Source organism: Mustela putorius, unplaced genomic scaffold, assembly GCF_011764305.1.
Source record: "Mustela putorius furo isolate JIRA1106 unplaced genomic scaffold, ASM1176430v1.1 tig00003834_pilon_pilon_pilon, whole genome shotgun sequence".
In the NCBI taxonomy this organism is placed as follows: domain Eukaryota; kingdom Metazoa; phylum Chordata; class Mammalia; order Carnivora; family Mustelidae; genus Mustela; species Mustela putorius.
In genome coordinates, this window is record NW_025421987.1 from 56516653 (window position 1) to 56536061 (window position 19409).

General features: G+C 39.1%; 1 protein-coding gene across 12 annotated transcripts in view; it reads left to right on the forward strand.

The window, feature by feature from the left end:
• Positions 1-19409, forward strand: part of MBNL1 (muscleblind like splicing regulator 1) — a 198993-nt gene that overhangs the window by 15325 nt on the left and 164259 nt on the right. For 5 of the 12 annotated variants that reach the window (XM_045088527.1, XM_004755569.3, XM_004755574.3 and 2 more), the window contains exon 1: positions 7924-8056. The exons of 4 other annotated variants lie outside the window; for them this stretch is intronic. The gene's annotated coding sequence lies outside the window, so the exon portion shown is untranslated. Of the gene's footprint in view, positions 1-7887; positions 8057-19409 lie in introns of those variants that run through there. 3 more of the 12 variants (XM_045088536.1, XM_045088534.1, XM_045088537.1) reach the window with 2 other exon arrangements.

Consider the following 19409-nt stretch of genomic DNA (forward strand, 5'->3'; position numbering starts at 1 on the left):
GTGGGTGGTGGCGGGTGTCTGGGAGGGTGAGATGGAGAGGCCCTTCACCAGAGCCCTCCAAGCTCTGTTAGATAGCGGTTTGGTTCCTTAGGGTTATCCAACTATCTTTTGTCAAACTAATTACTTTTGAAAGGTTAAGCCTCAATCTCACCTTTCTGTGAATGACTTTAATCAGATAATCTCCTATCACCTAGTTGAGGATTAGTTGTTGAAGGCCTGGGGGAAGCAAGGAGAGAGTTGCAAGGCAAGCCTGGGATTCAGGAAAGGTGAGATGGGGAAGCCTGCTGTCTGGGAGCTAGTCTTGGCCCTCAGTTGGCTAATAGCAGCCTAAAAAATAAGAAGAACAAACTTTCTCACATTGCTAGGGCAGTGATTTGTTAAAAGTGTTCCTATGATCAAGTTGCTTGTCCGTCTCATGACCCTTTATGACCTTACTGTTTTTCTGCCATGAAGCACTTAACACGTGCCAGGTAATTTTACCATTTGCCAGTTCTTGGGAGTCCGTGAGGAGCAAGGCCTGGCATAGCCCTAGACTCCTTACCATCTGCCTGGCACATGGTGAGCACTCAGGGTTTATTGAATTTAATTGAATTGTTTCATTTGCTACACTTTTTTTTCTGAAAGTGTGAGGTGTTTCCCCCCCACCCACATCTGCCCCTTCACTTCCACCCCCCAGCTAAACTAGACCATGAGTACCTTGCAGAAATCTTAATAATTTCTCTATCTCCGGTGCCAAGTGCAACACTTGGCATATAATCAGTGCCCAATAAATATTTGTTCAATGAATTAAGAAGCAACAGCCAGCATACCGATGCCTACGTTAAGACAGTAGAATTAATTCATGACTGTACTACTGACTGTCCACACTACTGGAAAGGCAAAGAGGAGAAAAAGAAAAACATGTGTATATGAATCTCCCACCATTTATTAATGCAACAAAAGTTGTCCTTTCTCAAGAGGCCTTTAGGACACCTGTTGAGAAGCTATCTGAAGGTAATTTCAGGAAACAGAGAGGTAACAAGGAATAAGAGGAGCCGACAAGATCCAGAGAGAACCCAACAATGAAATGAGGAAAGGGAGGGACATCAATGATCACAGAAACCCAAAGAAAGAACTTCAAATATGAGATGAGTAGATAGAGAAAACAGACATTCAGGAAAGGAAAAACCAGCTTTGCTATTGGCATTTTCATAAATTTGTTTGCCTTTAGGAACCAATAAGGCAATGGCCATATTTTCAGATGCTTTTATTCTTCATGGACAGAGGTAATAGATAGAAATATTTGCATTATGGTATATAAAATAGTTATACTATAACATTCATGCTATAAGACTTACTAGATACTATTTCTAAAAAATTACAGGGGATTCTGGGCTAAGCCATACACACAACTTTATGAGATGGTAGAAAGCATTTCTTAATATTACATGTAATTATACACTATAAACATGCGTACATAATATGCCCACTTTGGCATTCTGGCTACCTGTTTCATATTTATTTTTGTTTGTTTTTTAAATTTTTAAAGATTTTTTTGAAATTTATTAGAGAGAAAGAAAGCACAAGTAGGGGGAGCGGTAGGCAGAGGGAGAAGCAGACTCCCCAGTGAGCAATGAGCCAACACAGGACTCGATCTCAGGACCCTGGGATCATGACCTGAGCCAAAGGCAGACACTTAACCGACTGAATCACCTAGGCATCCCCATATTTATTTTGTAACTGCTTTTTAAAAGACCATTTCCTTTTCCTTAGTGACAGTTCTTATTAAAAAAACATGTGTATATCCCAAGTAGAATGTCAATATATTAAATATTACACACATTAATTCAGGATCTGGGATATAGATTGTGAAATACTACACTGTGGGGCAGCAGTCTTGACCTCTCATTAGCTGTGAGGTTTTGGTCAAGGGTTAATTGTCCAGTCCCCAAAACCTCATGTGATAAATGAAGGTTTAGATGAATGATATGAGAGATATCATTTGTCTTATAAAGTTATACTATGAGATTAAGTGGGAAAGAAAACAGAACACAAAATTGCATATATACAATGTCAGCTATGTAAAAAATGTGTTGAGAAAAGCCTGGAAGGATATAAAAACTGTAGTACGACCAGTGACTATCTCCGGGAATTAGAATCGTTGCTGATTTTTATAAAAATATTCTATTTTCAGTAATTTTGAATTTTCTATACTGTGTTGACTTCAAGAAAGAAATAAAGTGCACATATGCGTGCACACGCGCACACACACATAAATCTCACTTCCTTTAAGGCTTGGAGGTGGTCATCTTACAGATTCTCTTCAGTTCTCAGATATAAGATTCTAATGTATACTGTATCTTACTGCTAAGGGTTTTCCACTGCCCTTCAGCTATTTGCTGCCCCTAGCTCTCCTAGCAGAGCCCACTCTTTTTGGTGCACCTCCTGCATTCTGCTCTGGGACTAGACCATTAGCCCCCACACTAGTGGTCAAGAGAGTACTCTAGTTATTTCTGTGAAAACCAAATCTGGATCACATGCCATCCCCCACCTCTAACCCCCACCCCCCAAACTCTAATACAACCAAACACTTGGATAGTTCCCACAGACCACAAGTCTCATGACTACAATTGTCGATTTTTTTTTAATAGTTTTTTTTTTTTTAATTTATTTGACAGAGATTACAAGTGGGCAGAGAGGCAGGCAGAGAGAGGAGGAAGCAGGCTTCCTGCTGAGCAGAGCCCCCGATGCGGGGCTCAATCCCACGACCCTGGGATCATGACCTGAGCTGAAAGCAGAGGCTTTAACCCACTGAGCCACCCAGGCGCCCCCAATTGTCGATTTTGAGTGTGATTAATTTGATTAGGATTCATTGTTTTTCTCACTTAAATATAAGCTCTTTGAAGGTAGCGTCCTGTTTGTTTTTATTCACTGTTGGGACTTGAAGCCTTAGTGCGAAATTGGGATTCAAGGCTCTGGACATGCAGTTCCCACTGCTTTGAATGGTCTTTCTGCAGATGTTCTGCCTCTCCTTGAGGACTTCGCTGATCTCAGGCCACCTCAATTCTTGACCATGCCCTTGAACAGGTCAAGTCCTGTTTCCTCCCTCCCTAGTCCTGCTAACCTGCTTTCTCTTATTTGACAGCACTTAGCTCCATCTGAACTTGCTTCCCATGTTTACCTGTTTCTTTATATTTATTCCTTCCTTGTTTAGTGCCTGGTTCCCTCTGCAGCCTGTAAATTCCTTGAGGGTAGTGATTGGTCTGTGGTCATATCTCAAACGGTAGTACTTGGAACAGGACTTAGCATGATGGATGATCAATAAACATTTGTGAAATCTGGAACAGAGGGATTATGTGAAAAATATTTTCTGACAGAAAGAAGGATGGAAGAGTGGAGAAAGAAAAAAGTGGAAGAAAGTGTGAAAGAAGAAAAAAGAAAAAAGGAAAGAAAAAATAGAGGAGTAAAGAACTATACTGAAAATCTTGCATGGCCCTTCTTTACATTAAACTTGGGGAACTTTATGCCTATATTAGAGTTTCTTGTTGCCCCCAGTGTTTTTAAGAAAACCAATGACAGTAAATGGCCTGAGAAGTCAGAAGACATTGATGCCAGTCCTGCTCCGTCACGGTGCCAATTTACTTATACAATGTTGTCTGGTCTAACAAAGGAAGAGGGCCAGATGGTCTCTAACGCTCCATTCCCAACTTAAATTCTGTGTTTCTCAATTTTTAATTCTGAAGTGTATTTTTTATATTGTCCTATTGCTGGATGCCAAAATAATTATATTGAAGATTTAGATTCAAGTTTTAGGTATAATAGCTTAATTGAGATATGTCCAAATACTTGTAACTCAGTTTTAGTCTTTATAAACATTTTAAGACAAATATGTTGATTCTAATCTAATATTTTCACACTTATGTGATTTATACTTTAAGCGGCACAAAAATTATACATACAGTATGTTGTATTACACAGCACACTATATATATATATACATAATATGCAATAGAATATAAATTATTTATACTGGGCATGATTTTAAAAACTTAGTTTGGGAAATATATAAGGTCCTTGAAGATAAACTAAAGTCATCTGACTCTATCAGTGTTATTTATTCACATACCTAAACAAGTTTGAATCCAAGCTATAAAAGAGTGCCTCCCTCCTCCACTGTGAAATGTAATAGAGGCACATTTAATGTATCTGCTTAAAATGGATTCTCCATACAAAAACGTTTCCAACTCTTCCCTGCCTTCCAGAAGCTTCTTCTCTCAACCATATGTATCTAAACGTGGACCAGAATGCAAAAGATCTACATTTGGGTCTGTTTTGGCACTGTCTTGCAATGGATTATTTTTATCCTGGTATAATAAAAGCAGCATTCCTGGATCAGCGATTGAAGACAATTTCATATTTTGACTTTTAAAAAACATACCTTCTTAGGATATTTTCATTGAGTTTTTTGTTTCTTTCTTTGTTTGTTTTGCCAGGAAAGCCAAATTACATTTGGGAGGCACTTAGAACTTACTGAACTATAAATGTGGTTTGTAGGACAAGGAAGATACAATTCATACACATACTCACACACAGTTATACAGGTGCCTTAAAGACTCCCATTTGAGTGAAAAAGATAAATGCTACCATTTCCTTTATCTATATTATTGGTAAACCAGCCAACTGATATTATCTCTAAAAGCCATACTCCTTAACTGCATTTCTATTGGGATTCATTGGTATAATTAAGACTTGAATGGTCTGAAATATTTCAAGAACCTACAGTGAACATTCTTTCCTTTATCTGAAAATGCAGTTTTATTTCATCTGAAATTGTTTTCTGTAATTTCCCTCTCCACCCACAAATGACCTTCTTTTTGTACTTATGGATCTACTCACTCATGAGCCCATGAACTCTAAGTACATTTCACAGAAGCAAAAGAAACCATACTGCTCATGCTTTCCTGGCACTGAGGGAATATCAGTGGTATTCTAAATGGGAAACTATTTACTTTTTATTACTAATGATTTTTTAATAATTTCCACAATTTAAAATGTGGTTAGAATGCTACTGGTAGCTGAAAGCTGGCAACATGATATAATATTTTTAACATACGATCTGGGTTTGTTACAGTGCTTCAAAATTTTCAATGTCATTACTCATGTTCTAGCATTATCAATAATACTAAATTAAGCTAAATCTGTGGCAAACTAGCTTTATATCACAATTTATTTTGAGTCCTTTTTGAATTTTAGATTGACAATTAGTTTATAGTTTTTCTTAACCACCCCTTTTTCTTTTATCTAATGTAAAACAACATTTTTTTCTCCTCTTTGTCATTTACGAGGATGTTTATTTTGCTGTTTCTAGCATTCAAGGGTCTTTCTTGTATTTCTTTGTATTCTGTTCGGTGGAGCAGAAAATCTGTCTCAGTTTCAATTTCTCTTTTGTTCCCAGAACTTCCCCCCTCCTTCAGTGCTGAAGTGGAAAAATAATTTCCCCTCTTGCCCCATACACAGGTTCAAAGTCCTGCTTTTGACCATGTTGCTCCAAACAGCAAACTTTCTAATTCACAAGGAAAAAGAACAGCAAAGTTCTAACTTGGAAGTCTACAAGGGTCTGAGAACAATTGAAAATGAATTCCTACAACGGGGATTAGGCCTTAGCAGTTCATTGGACATTCTGAGAGGTGTGTGGAAGCCTGCTAGGGCGCCAACCTGCCCGCAGATGCATAGGTGGCCCAGCTCAGAAGTCAGGGGCCGTTGTCATGGAGAATGAAAGGCAAATGGAAGACATTAAAAGGCAAGTAGCAAACAATCCAGTAGGCTAAGCCAGGGATTTGGGAGCCTCCCAAAGTTCCTCCCTTCCTCATTCCCTGCATGAGTCATTTTTCCAGTCTGTCCACACCCATTCACCCTTCTTCTATGGGCCGCCACCCCACACTCCCATTCACCCTCAAGCTGCTACTACAGGATCTTCTGAACTACAAGTCCAAACTCTACCTATCCCGTTGCTGTATAAACTCTTCAGTTCACCAGTTTTGACTAAAGCTCAGGCTCCTTGGATTACAACAGACCTACTTACAGCTCATCTCCTGCCACTCCCCAACATTTATCCTTCCCTCACTTCTGACAGGAAAGCTGGCAGGTCCATTGTATCTGCCATGCTCTTTTCTCCATTTGACCAGACGCAAGTCCCTTTCCATCTTGTTAATTGCTATATACCTTTCAAGGCACCTATTGAAAGTAACTCCTCCAGGAAGCCTTCCTTAACCCTCCCCAGCCAGGCCCCCTTTGGCTTGCCAACACCGTTTTAGCATTTATCCCTCAGGCAGAGATAATTGGTTTATTTGTCTCTTCCCTAGTAGATGTATTATCCTGGAGGGTAGGGACTGGGTTATCCATTCTTGTATCTCTGGCATAGTAGGCATTTGATGTAGTTGTTGAAATGAATGCTGAATTAGAAAAAAAGGAATTCCTCATTGCTACTAATTGGCAGATAGAGAGTGCCCCTTCCTATTCTCTGAGAAAATGTCGGTATCCTTTTTAATTTGCCTCAATTGTGTGTGCACTTGGGTACTTTTCAATAATTAACACTGAGAAGTAGAGCCATTTAATTAATTAATTTATTTGTTATGGAAGGGAACTATGCACAATATTTACTGTTTTGGGGATCTAGCCAACGGCTAGAACTCAAGTCTGTTATTAATGCCTCTTATTCCTGAACTTTAGCACCTTTCACAATGTTTTCCCTTTTCCTCCTTAAGCCGGCCCCACCCTCTTTAATAGCACTTAACGAAGTTGTAGGATGAACACGGCACCATATCCACCATTTCATTCCACACTGTGTCCAAAACATGGAACCGATGTTTTAAATTAGAATCGTTATTGAACAAGTTATCGAACTTCCTTAAATTCAAAGAAAATTCTGCCCCCAACCCTCCAAAACATTATCATGTTAATCCAGAATTCTTTCCATTCAAAGTGGAGCCGCGTTGCATCTTATAACACCCAATGAATTATGATTTGGGGCCGTGGTTTGTTTTGCTCCAACAATAATATGACTTACTTGCCTTGGAATATTCCAGTATTTCAGAAAATGATATTTTATTTCCAGAGAAGGGTCTCTGCTTCCTATAAATCGTGTAATGCAGAGTTGGGAAGAAAGGGGATTTTACGTTCCAAACATTATTTACCAGCTCGAGTGGAAGCTGCAGTGGGAGTTTTTGTGCTTGCGTGACAGTTTTACTGAGGAACTGCAAAACTGTGGACACCCTGCTCCTTGAGGAAGAGACAGCCTGGCAGTCTTGCAGATCTTTTTCCCGCCTGTGAGCCATCCAGGTTCAAAAACCGTGTGGTGCATTTTAAGGCGGCAGCCCCATGAGGTCCTTACCGTTTTCTGCCGAGCTGATTTCTCACCTTCAACCTAACCTTGCCGGCTTTCTTACAAAAAGCCCCATCCGCCGGCCTCTTTAAAAAAAAAAAAAAAAAACAACGAACCTCTGTGCCGGCCCGGCTGGTTGCAAGGAGCGGAAAGTAGTAGGGGTGCGTCCCATTTGCACTATGTAGCTCGGCTGTTATAATGTTGAACGTGTAAGATGGAAGATACCACCGGTCGGCTGCGGGGATGCACCTCGCCCGCGCCGGCTCCGGTCTCCTTGTGCCCTCGGCGCCGACCCGCGAGCGGCGACGACCACCCTCTGCGGACTGGGTTCGCCTGAGGGGCGCCAGGGCCGCCCGGGCGAGGGCGGGAGGGCGGCGGAAAGTTGCCGAGCGTTTTTTTCGCCGCCGCGTGCGTCCGGGAGCTCGACGAGTCCGCCCCGGGCTTCCTGGTGGGGCTGGGCGGGCGGGGGAGGGGCCGCGCAGCAGCGGCGGAAACCAGACCTCGGCGATAAGAGGCTGCACAGCGACATGCAACAGTCTTTTCACTGCAGCTGAATGAGTTGTGGCGCTCACCATGCTCCCGTGACCGGGAACTGACAAGTTCAATTTTAAATCGCGGGCCTCTTGGAATCATGACTCCCACAATGCCTTGGGCACTCGGTCGGCAGTCGGGCTGCCTCTGAAAAAAATGTGAGAGGTAAGTTTCCATTTTCACAGTTGCCTCGCGCGGCTCCGCGGCTCTGCATTGTTCGTACTCTTTCGGGGCCGTCCATGGCTGCGGGAGGAAGTGCGCGGGGGCTCCGGCCGGCTGCGTCTCGGGGCCGCCGGGGCTGGCTCGCCGCGGCGGGCGGCTTCCGATCGCGCGCCGTGTCGGGCTCGGGGGAGCGCGGGAGGCTGCCGCTGCAGCCCGGCCCCGGGCAGCCCTTCCCCGGGCGCTGCGGACCCTGTCAGAGCGCAGCCGGCGTCCAGTCTGGCAGTCTAGACAGAAAGAGAGAGAAGGACAGAGGGCGAGAAGGAAAGAGGGGGGAAAGGAAGGAAACAGGTGCGTGGAAGTGTACTTACAACTTAATGACCTTCGTCGGGGGGTGGGGGGGGGGAGACGCGAGTCCGTCAGACGCGAGCCACGGTTCCTCCCGAGAGAGCCCGCATCCCTGTCCCCGGGGCTGCCATCCAGCCCGGTTTTCATCTGGGCCAAATATGTGCACGCAAAGGTTAATTCTCTGCCTGCTACCCATAAATTACGCATGACATGTTTAGCTGGGCTTCCTTATATGGAGAGTGCTGTATTTCAGTCCAGTTTGCCTTTTGCCAAGTTTACAGGGCGGAAGACGCCCTGCATGAGAGGGCTCCTCTTTTTTTTTTTTTTTTTCCATCGTTTTGTAGTGCGTCACTCAAAAACTGTAAGAAAAGTAAGTATAGACGCTCTCTGGGTGGAGCCGCAGTCGGTTGATTGAATCGCTTTCGTGAAAGACTGAAAAAAATGAAAAGTAGTTAGTACTTGGGTTCTGGTTTTTAGACAAAAGCAGGACAAATATGTGCCCCCCCCCGCCCCCCGCACTTTTTTTTTTTTTTTGAAACGGAGCCGGAATCTGTTATTGGTAGTAATGTGTCATGTGAGAATACTTTGATTCCAGAGCCTGTAACACGAGCAGGTATATGGTGGAGCTTATGCCTGCCCCTCTCACAGCACTTTACCACGACAGGGGTGTTGCTAGAAGAGTCATTGTGTTCTTAAGTCTCTCCCCGGCCCGGGGGCGGGGGGGGGGGTGCGGAATATATGGCTGCTGGGGTTTCGTGGTGTATTCCCGTGGAGGGGGCTTCCCTAGGATTAAGACGGAGTAAGAAGCTGCCAGAAAGGTTACTGCCACTGTCTTTACTTTGTGTGCCCACCAGCACAGGGACAGGCGATAGCAAACGGATGGTAAACTCTGCCGTACTCTGAGGAGTTTCTTAAACAAATTAATACACCGAGAGAGAAGTCATAATTAATGCCTTCGGATTTGCAGGCCCTCTGCAAGGCGCTTTGAAATACTACACCGGTGGACACGGTGTTCCTCCCTCCTGGGTCTGAACACAGTGTCTGTTTATACACAGAGGGTATTTCGGACCTAACTATTCTATACCCGCATAAGTGATCCACTCCACGTTATCTGTGTGGGCTCCTGAGAGTGTTGGTGTTTCTCCTTGTCCTGCTGTTGAGATAAAATATTATCACTAAGGCAGGTTAAAATGAAAGTTCAGCGACTCTAAAATTCATCGGAAGAGTATTTAGTTCAATACTTAGAATGTCTTAGATGTAAACTTATAGCCAGAGACACTGAATAATGTTATTTTGTAGCCTGAGAAAGCACATTGTTGTCACTTGTATCTTTGCTTTCTTAAAGTTGGTGACAACTATAGTTCAAATTTTTTTTTTTTTTTTTGGGTTTGCATAGGGGTGAATTTTTTTTTTTGATTACTGTGTTGGTAGGTCTTCTTTCAAAGTGTAGACATAGTTTTTAGTTTTATTTGTTTAATGGGGGTTTCCTCAGGGAGAACTACAAAAGTTGCCTTTTGTGTTTTAGGGAACAGGTTGGGTCAGCACCAGAAAACCTGTTCATCCATCCGTCTATAATTACAGTGTCACTTAAGACATAATAATCAGGTTATATTATTACTAAGAGACTCAGAAAGGCTCACATGTGCCTAGTTTAATTTTTTTTTCTCATGTAACTAAGAACAAAAGTGTGATATTCTATGCAGCCATGCCAGTGGAGAATCCAGAGTGTTTTATGGTTTAAAATATTATTGCTTGTGTTTACATTTCCACATTTGAAGCAAACTTAGACTCCAAGTTGAATTCATTAAATTTTGCTTCCAACATTCTGTTCTTCTTCTGGGCACAGAATTCCTATGAAATGAAGCACTGGGTTCTGTTCCAGATCAAGAAAAGAGTATCCCAAGGTTTCTCCTGGGCTCGAGGGTGGTGGTGGGGGGAGTAAAATCATTTTTCTCATTGAATAAGGGTGTGTTACTTTATTATTAAAATTTCCTATTTTCATCATAAGCAAAAAAACTGCCCTTGCATTTATCACTGTCGTGGTTCATTAGACCTGTATTTGATATATCTATTTATGGAAACCAAGAGAGAATAGCCTTGCGGCACCTTCTGGTTTTCTGCTTGGTGATGGAAGATGCACAGGTTAGAGAACATCCTAGATCTTGCTCGGAAGGAGCTAAAGAGAATAGGTCACTGGAGTTTCCTAGACCCTTAAGAAAAAGTTATCAGGATGAGCAGTAGATATGAGGGTCAGAGGAGTGGAGCAAGGAAGTGAAATATATTCACTTAAATGTTTGTCTTAATGTAAAATCCCAACAGCAATACTGATTATAGAGGATATTACATAGGAAGATTTTGAAGTGGTGGCTTTTTAGGCCAGAAAACTTCATATTTTTGGAAATCTAGAATGTGCCGTGCAGCGCAGCAGCCACTAGCCACATGTGGCTGTTGAGCATTTGAAATGTGGCTAGTTAAGTTTTACATTCTGGATTTGGAAAACTTTGTATGAAGGGAAGAATGTGAAATATCTGATTAATATTTGTATATGGGTTATATGTTGCAATGATAATATTTTGGATATATCAGTTTCAGTAGAATATACTGTTAGGTTAATTTCACCTGCTTCTTTTTCCTTGTTTAAAATATGACTACTAGAACACCTAGAATAACAAATGTGGCTTGTATTGCATTTCCCTTGGGTAGTGTTGTTCTAGAATAAAGCAGGGAAACAGCATTGTGAGAGGAAGCTGAAAGAGTTTGCTGGTTAAAATATAATAAAATTGAATTTTATTTTTACAAGCTCAAGAAGTTTACTATACATAGAAATACCTTGTCTTTCTTATCCATTGTAACCAAAATTTGAGAAAACACACTACCTAACATCTATTTTTATTTCCTCAAAACTACTGTTTAGTTTAGAGATTTAATGGTGAGGTAGTAATAACAGAGAAAAGGCTTATAATTAGGGGATGAGTCTTAACACCTCTCAAAGGCCAGAATAGAGTATGATTGCTACTTAGGAACATTTTAGAGACACTATAGTTATCATTGTCCTGAAGTTACCAAACATAAACGAGTCACTAAAATTTATTTTAAAATAGAGTTTTCGGTAAATAGCAATTATCCTCAAATGCTTAATATGTATTTTGCTATCCTATGACTTTCCTTCCTTAGAAAATAAAAACATCATGTAAATCCAGACAAACTCCTGACCACGTGTTAATCAAAGATTAATAAATTCAGAAGATTGAAATTTTCACTTGTAAGCTATAAGACCTTGTTTTGAATGTTAAGAAAGGTAAAAATAGGTTTCTGTGGTAATACGGGCTTTGAAAGATTTCTATACACAGAGATAATTGTCTTTATAATTTGAACACATTCTTGAGAAAGCATCTGACTAGCAAACAAAGCACAATGGCATAGGTCCTGGAAACATTCCCCGCAGATATTTTCATAACTGAAGTACATTTTGCCATACACAGTGTTACGCTAGAAAAAATGCAGTTCTTTTCTACCCATATAAAGTATGCTTACTTTTACTTCCTTCAAGGCTGCCAAAGATATAGGAAAGGGTGGATATAGTGGGTTCTTTTTTGCGGGGAGGACAGATTTTATAGAGAAACTTGGAAGAGTTGCCTCCTGGCTAGGTGCCATCTTGAATCTGTCTCCCCTTGTATGAGGTATAACTACCATTAGTGTCGATGCATGTGTGTGGTGTGGAGGGCAACACTGATCCCCATTAACTTTGCATATCATTTTTGATGAGTCATGGAACATGTTCTCTAATGGTTGGAGAATTATTGATTGCTAAGCAGAGAATTCAAGAAGAGCTATTGACATATGGCATTAAGTGTCTCTAGACATATTTTATATTTTTAGATGAGATAGGGAAATTGATTTTTATGTAGTGTTTTTATATTATAAAGATGTATGTTTATGTAAACATTACAGCTATATCCTTAAAAAAGCACTTAGCAAATACACAGTTACAGTTTTTTACATATTATTATTAGGTTTTAATGACCCTAGTACATTTCTTACAGATAATTATTTACATTTTCCAAGAGACATCTTAATACCTGTGTCTGTGACATCCATAAAAGTGAAGAATCTTTAAAGCATTTATGTTACAGTATTAAATATTATGTATTTGGCACTTTCCCCACTGTTTTTGAGATCTTACTCAGGTTTCTGTGATTATCCTTTGTTAAAATAGTTCAGGATATATTAATCTTTTTGATGGAATATAACCATATTTTATAGAGTGAAGAATTCCTTTTCCACTGAGATCAGTGCTTTTAAAAAGGTGAAGAGGTTTCTGAAATAACTGTTATGCTTCCAGTAGTGTATGTGCTCCAAAGGAAAAACTGTCATCTCTTCGGAAATTGTTCTAAGAAGTTGAGAGTTCTATCTTTTTTATACCCAAAGAGGTGAATAAGAATTGGTAAGGTAATACTCCTCTGAAATGTGGACACAATATTTATGTGAGTGTTTGTGTGAAGGCTGAGTATTCCCAAGACAAGGCTAATTTATTCAAATAATCTGGCTTGGGTCGGCTTTAGCTCAAGCGGTTGCTTCGCGTGCAGTCTTCTCAAATAATCTGGCTGTTAAATAATGCCATATTATTAAAAGGAACTGTGCTAAATATCATATAATCTAAAAGCTGTTGCCTATGCAAATATCAACCATAGTCCCTCTCCAGCTGGTATTTCTTCCTCCAAAGGATTTTTAAGAGAAACTTATATTTAAAACTGAGTTTTCTGGGCGCCTGGGTGGCTCAGTGGGTTAAGCCGCTGCCTTCGGCTCAGGTCATGATCTCAGAGTCCTGGGATCGAGTCCCGCATCGGGCTCTCTGCTCAGCAGGGAACCTGCTTCCCTCTCTCTCTCTCTGTCTGCCTCTCCATCTACTTGTGATTTCTCTCTGTCAAATAAATAAATAAAATCTTTAAAAAAAAAAAACTGAGTTTTCTGTATATTTTGAATTTTAAAACAGTTTTGGAGCTATTAACTAAGCATGAACTTGTTTTAAAGAGCTAACAAGATCTGAGGATCATGGGAACAAGTTTAATCATATGAAGTAAACATGACATTGCTGAGATATTCTATTTTGTAATGTTGATTTAAGTGAATACATATTGGGGCAAAATAGTAAGCTAGGCTCAGTGAGATCTACCAAACTTAATCAAAATATACTTGATCTTCAAAGAAGTGGCAGTCTGGTAGCAGAAGTAAGAGTTTTGAAAATAACTGTTAAGTAGAAAGTGGTATTTCGTAAACAGTGGCTTGGCAACATGGTTTGGAAGTACAGATAAGGAAAGATAAGTCTTAATGTAGCTCTGACCAATACATGTAATAAAGAGAACAGTCTTAATGTATAAATAATGGAAAACCAAAGCTATTCTTTATTTTTCAACCATGCAAAAATAGTGTTCTGTTAAGCCAGCCTTAATTATATCTATTTAGTGACTATTTACATATTTTTCATACATTTATATTTAACATTCAGACACAGGATTTTTGTATGTGTTCTTTTTCATTTCTTTAGTTCATTTCTCTAGTAGAAATATAGAGATTTCCAGATGTCCTGTACTAGAATATAGATAGCTTTTGCCATCAGTTTTACTGTTGAATACCATAAAATATCACCTTTTGAAGTCAACAGATTGTAACTATTGTGTCAGAAGACCAGAATGGGTAATGAAGCTGAACAGTGGATGCAGAGAATTTGCCAAAGACTAGATTGAAAGCAAACTGACAATTATAAAGAGGTTGTTTGCTAAAAATCTATATATTAAAGTTAAGAAGTAGAAATAATACTAAAATATATTTAAAAAGCAGTGATTTCATTTTGGGAAAAGAAATGTATCATACATAATGAACAACAATGAGGGAACTACATATTGGCAGGAGATTTTAATCAGAAACAGCCAGAGTATCAAATTTAACATGACATTGAATAAAAGAAAAGTGGAGTAATAAAAACAGAAGGTATAGACACAGGGAATAGTGTCCCACTTATGAATACAATTTTGTGGGTTTTCAAAAATAATATTTTAAGTACATAGTTGGTGGAAGATGTCACATTGTCTGTACTTTTCTGTATTTACATTCCTATCCTACTAACATCTGTCTACAGTGATTGTGACTGAATAGACTCTTCCAGAAAATGCCAGAAAGTATGGTAACAATAATATATGCAGTGGGAGTGTGAGGAAATATAAACAGTGAGACTTTACAGTTTAATAGTCAAAACACATCATAAGCATGTTAAATAGCAGCAATGCCAAAATAAGGCATTACGCAGTTCATATTTAGAGCATCGTTAAAGATATTTTCTGAACTTGATGTAGTATTAGAACTTACAGACCATTCAGAGCCTATTGCATGCAAAATTTGTAGTCACATATCTAGCAATCCGTTTACCAGCATTGTTGATGATAGTGATAGTGACAGTGACACTTTCACATTTTACTTATTTCTGTGTTCTCTGATTGTAAGAAAGAACTACCTTTACCATGACCTTTTAGCACTCCATGTGGATGAATAGCTCTTATCCCAGTGGAAACATAGTTTGGGTGGTGGTAGTCAAGTTAGGTGACAGAAAGAAAGAAGGGAAGGCATAGGGCTTGCTGTGTGGGGAAAGGTTGGTAGGAAAACCTCTGAGTCATTAGCTGAACTTGCAACTCTATTCCCAAGCCAAAGGCCCCCTCACTGATATTTTTATTTACTAAGTTTTAGTTTCAAAAAAGCTGTATTATGAAAAGACACATCACATCCTTTAAAGAGTTTCTGAATTTGTTTTGAAAATCCAATGTTTGTTGCAGTGTAAGTAGAACAACAAAAACCAGACCTCAGTGGGGGCTAATTTTTGAAAAGTAGAACATTCACCAAATGTAAGAGGTGATATCGGTTTTATTATTATCATTTTAAAATGATAATAATAATCTGTATATGTTCTGTATATACAGATTATAATCTGTATATGTTTATTACATTTTTGTCTGTATCTTGAATGGAGAATCTGTTGGGAGGTTGGCACAGACAAACTTCACAATGTGTAGACTTTATTTTATAGACCAGATCTGACCAGGTATGTGGCCTGGGGGAAACCATTTACTCTTAACAATCCCTGTGTTCTATATCTGTGAAATGATAAACATATAAATAATTATTAATAATAGAAATTCCAAGGGTACCTGGGTGGCACAGTTGGTTAAACATCTGACTCTTAGTTTTCGGTTTAGGTCATAATCTCAGGGTTCTGGAATCAAGCCCCAGAGTTGGGGCTCCCTCTCCCTCTGTTCCTCTTGCTCATGTTCTCTCTCTCTCTCTGAACTACATAAATAAATCTTTAAAAAAAAAAAAGTTCTTTTTAATTTTTTAATAAAATAAATAAAAATAAAAAGTTTATTTTTTAATAAAATATATCATTTAATCTTTTTTTTTTAAACAGCTGTAAAGTAGGCCTTATGACCTTTATATCTTCAAGACTAAGTAGCATGACTAGAAATCTATCATTTGTAGAATTATGAGGCTTGTTGTTTGTCTTGGTTCCAAATCCATGTTTTTAACCAGTTTTTTTCTTGCCTCCAATGATAAAGAATAATGAGGATAAGAACTATAATGAAGATTATTAACATTTTTGGACTGCTTTCAATATGCTACGGTAGGGTTTATGAATTAATTCATGGATTCCTGAGAACAACCCTGTGAGATGGGTGCTATATTAGCTTCATAGATGGGAAAATGAGGCACCAGCAAGTTAATTGTCTAAAATTTCTTAAGTAACATGAAACACAAGAAGGAGTTGAATCAGGGTAGTCCAGTTCTAGAACCTGTGCTTGTACATGAAAGAATAAAAACAGATTAAAAAAATATTTGTGCTAGATGCATATAGGAGATTGAGACCATAAACATTTGTAATTCTCTAGCAGAGTCACACTTTTACAGCATTTAGAAATAAGAGGGTAGAGAGAAAAGACATGGGGGGAGATAGGCAGCATGTGGGGTAGGAAGAAGGGAGGAATCAGGTGGGAGAGGAGATTGGTACAGAGGGGGCCATTGAAGAGCAGGTGGTATAGGTTTGATACACAATGGGGATCACGAGACATGTGGTTAGGCCTGTAACCTTATAGGCATGCATTTCAGTGACAATTTATAGAAGAAGGATAGGAAACAAATAGGATGAAGTAGAGACTGTAGGAAAAAGATGAGGGGAATGCCAGGAAATGAAAAGAAAGACCTATATGCTGGGGGAAAAGTGACTGGGATCCCCCTCTACGGTCCATAGGATGTATGTAGCAACTGTTAAGATGTGGATCTGAAAGGCAATGGGAGGTAGTAAAAATGATATTTAAATACAGTAATTTTTTAAACTTTTCATCAAAAATTTCTTATGTAAAAGTTTTAATCTTTAATGTTAATTCTGTTCATTACATTGCTACTTGTGCACTCTTTTACGATAAAGAACTATGGAGTGCCTAGGTGGCCTAGTCAGCTAAGTGTCTGTTTTTGGCTCAGGTCATGATCCCATGGTCCTGGGGTCAAGTCCTGCATCTGGCTCCTGCTCAGTGGGGAGTCTGCTTCTCCCTCTACCCCTCCCCCTGCTCATTTTTTCTCTCTCTCTCTCTTTCTCTCTATCACCTTCTCTCTCTCTCTCTCAAATAAATAAATAAATAAATATATAAATAAATAAAATCTTTATAAAGGTTAAAGAACTGTATTTTAAAATGTCACTAAGAGAAAAATACTTAAAATTGTGTTTTATCAGGAACTATAACTCGATTGAGTAGAAGACGCATGTTAAATTCTTAAAATATTTCGTTTCTGTGTCTAGCTCTTTTAAATAAAGCACAGGATCGGATGAACTGTAGAACGTCACCAGATACTTCATCCCAAATTGGTAATTCTGAAGTAAGCATAATTTTGTCTTCAGGGGCATATTGTTATTTGCTGGGAAATGCTTTCATGTTGGCCAGGCGGTTCTGGTCTCTTATTAAAGGAACCAGAACCGCCTGGCCAAAAGGGGTGTCACCTGTCCTCTGTGATAAACCAGGTGGCACACAGATACATGATAAAGCAAGTTTGCAATGTGCTCAATGTGACTGACATTTATACTTGGACCTTGCTATTTTCGGGAAGGTATCAGTATAACTGTGATATTATTTTTCCTGGAAATAAAAACTCCTTAACAATAATACATTCTTATAAACAGAGTGATGTACGTATGGAAATAAATAAGCAGTTACCTGAGCTCACAGTTTCCTGGTGTTGTGAGGATAGTTCTAGTTCAGACAGAATAGAAAGCTTAGTAGCAGTACTCACATGCCTTTTTGCTTAAGGTCCTTCGATGCTTTTTACAAGTAAACGGCTTAAGGTAGTTTAAGCAGAAAATGTCAGAGCAGTGATAGATGATGTTGTATTTAACATGCATAGAAAAATTCCCATGAAATGAAGATGGTTTTCAAGAAAATGATTCTATTTATAAATATTTACCACTTATTATTTATTTAGATGGTCTGTATCTACCAAAAATAATAAAAATTGCACTGTTTATGTCTTTATAGCGTGTTTATATAGAGCCAGAGAAAATCGTGTTAACAGTGGTTTATTTCACCTTTTGTTTATATGCCTCGTGGTATTATGTCAAAGCCACACTTAGTACATATTTTTTTCTATTATTAGATTTTTATTTTCCTTATCAGATTTTTGCCTTATGCTATGAAGATACGGTAAAATCTATTTTGTTGTGCTATTTGAGGTAATGTTCAGAAAGTGTTCATTTTTTAACTAAGATTAAACAGTGTTAAAATGAGAAATTCTGCTTTGCTTTCTCTATTCCTTGGGCTAATTTTAACTAGACAAGTTTACTCTGAATTATTTTGAGCCATTATTTGAATTTCATTGCTCAGACATTTTAGGGAAAGCTGCATTGTCAACTTAGTGGATTCAGGTAAGTATTTGTTTTTAAATACCCCGTCCAGAAGACTTGAAGAGATTTGATGAACATAGCAAAAGTGAACAACAGGGAATACAAGCAAATCTTTGACCCAGATGTAGGGTCTCTCTGAGGCATTGCATGACCTTTCCAAAAAGTAATTTGAAATGTCCACAACAATTGAGATTATTGAAAAAAAATATATCCTTCAAACATAATTCTTCCTGATGCTTTCTGGGGGACCACATTTACTGAAAATTGCATGTAGGAAATAACTTAGAGAAATCTATTTTTGAGGGCTGAATTTTAAAAGTAAATATTGTTTTGGGAGCAGTTAATACAGGAAGAAATTATTGTGCCTGTTTCTCAGTAATGGATTAAAGTTTGCTAAGTGCTGAGATCTTTTCACTTAAAAAGTTATTTTACTATGTTAACAATAAAGCAATACAGGGAAACCAATTCATCCTTTGTGTTCTGCTAAATAACTAATTAACAAACGTATTTTGAGCACCTATTAGAGATAAGGGATTACAGAAGGTCAGGACAGGGGATTCTAAGGAGAATTATGTATTTTCTCTTCGTTGGCTTGTAATTGAGCTGGAGGGAAAGACATGAAAGGCGGACAGTACAACTGAGTATTTTTATTTTATTTTTTTAGAGAAAGAACGAGAGAGTGCATGTGCAGGCATGTGTGGGAGGTGGGGGGAGGGGCAGAGCAAGACAGAGAGACTCCTTTTTAAAAGATTTTTATTTATTTATTTATTTGACAGACAGAGATCACAAGTAGGCAGAGAGGCAGGCAGAGAGAGAGATTGGAGGAACGAGGCTCCCCATTGAGCAGAGAGCCCAATGCGGGGCTCGATCCCAGGACCCTGGGGTCATGACCTGAGCCGAAGGCAGAGGCTTAACCCACTGAGCTCCCCCCCCCCTTTTTTTTGGTAAGATTTTTTTTTTTAATTTATTTATTTGAGAGAGAGACTCTTCAGCAACCTCTGGGTTCAGTCTCATGACACTGAGATCATGACCTGAGCTGAAGTCAAGAATCAGAGGCTTAACCGACCAAACCATCTAGGA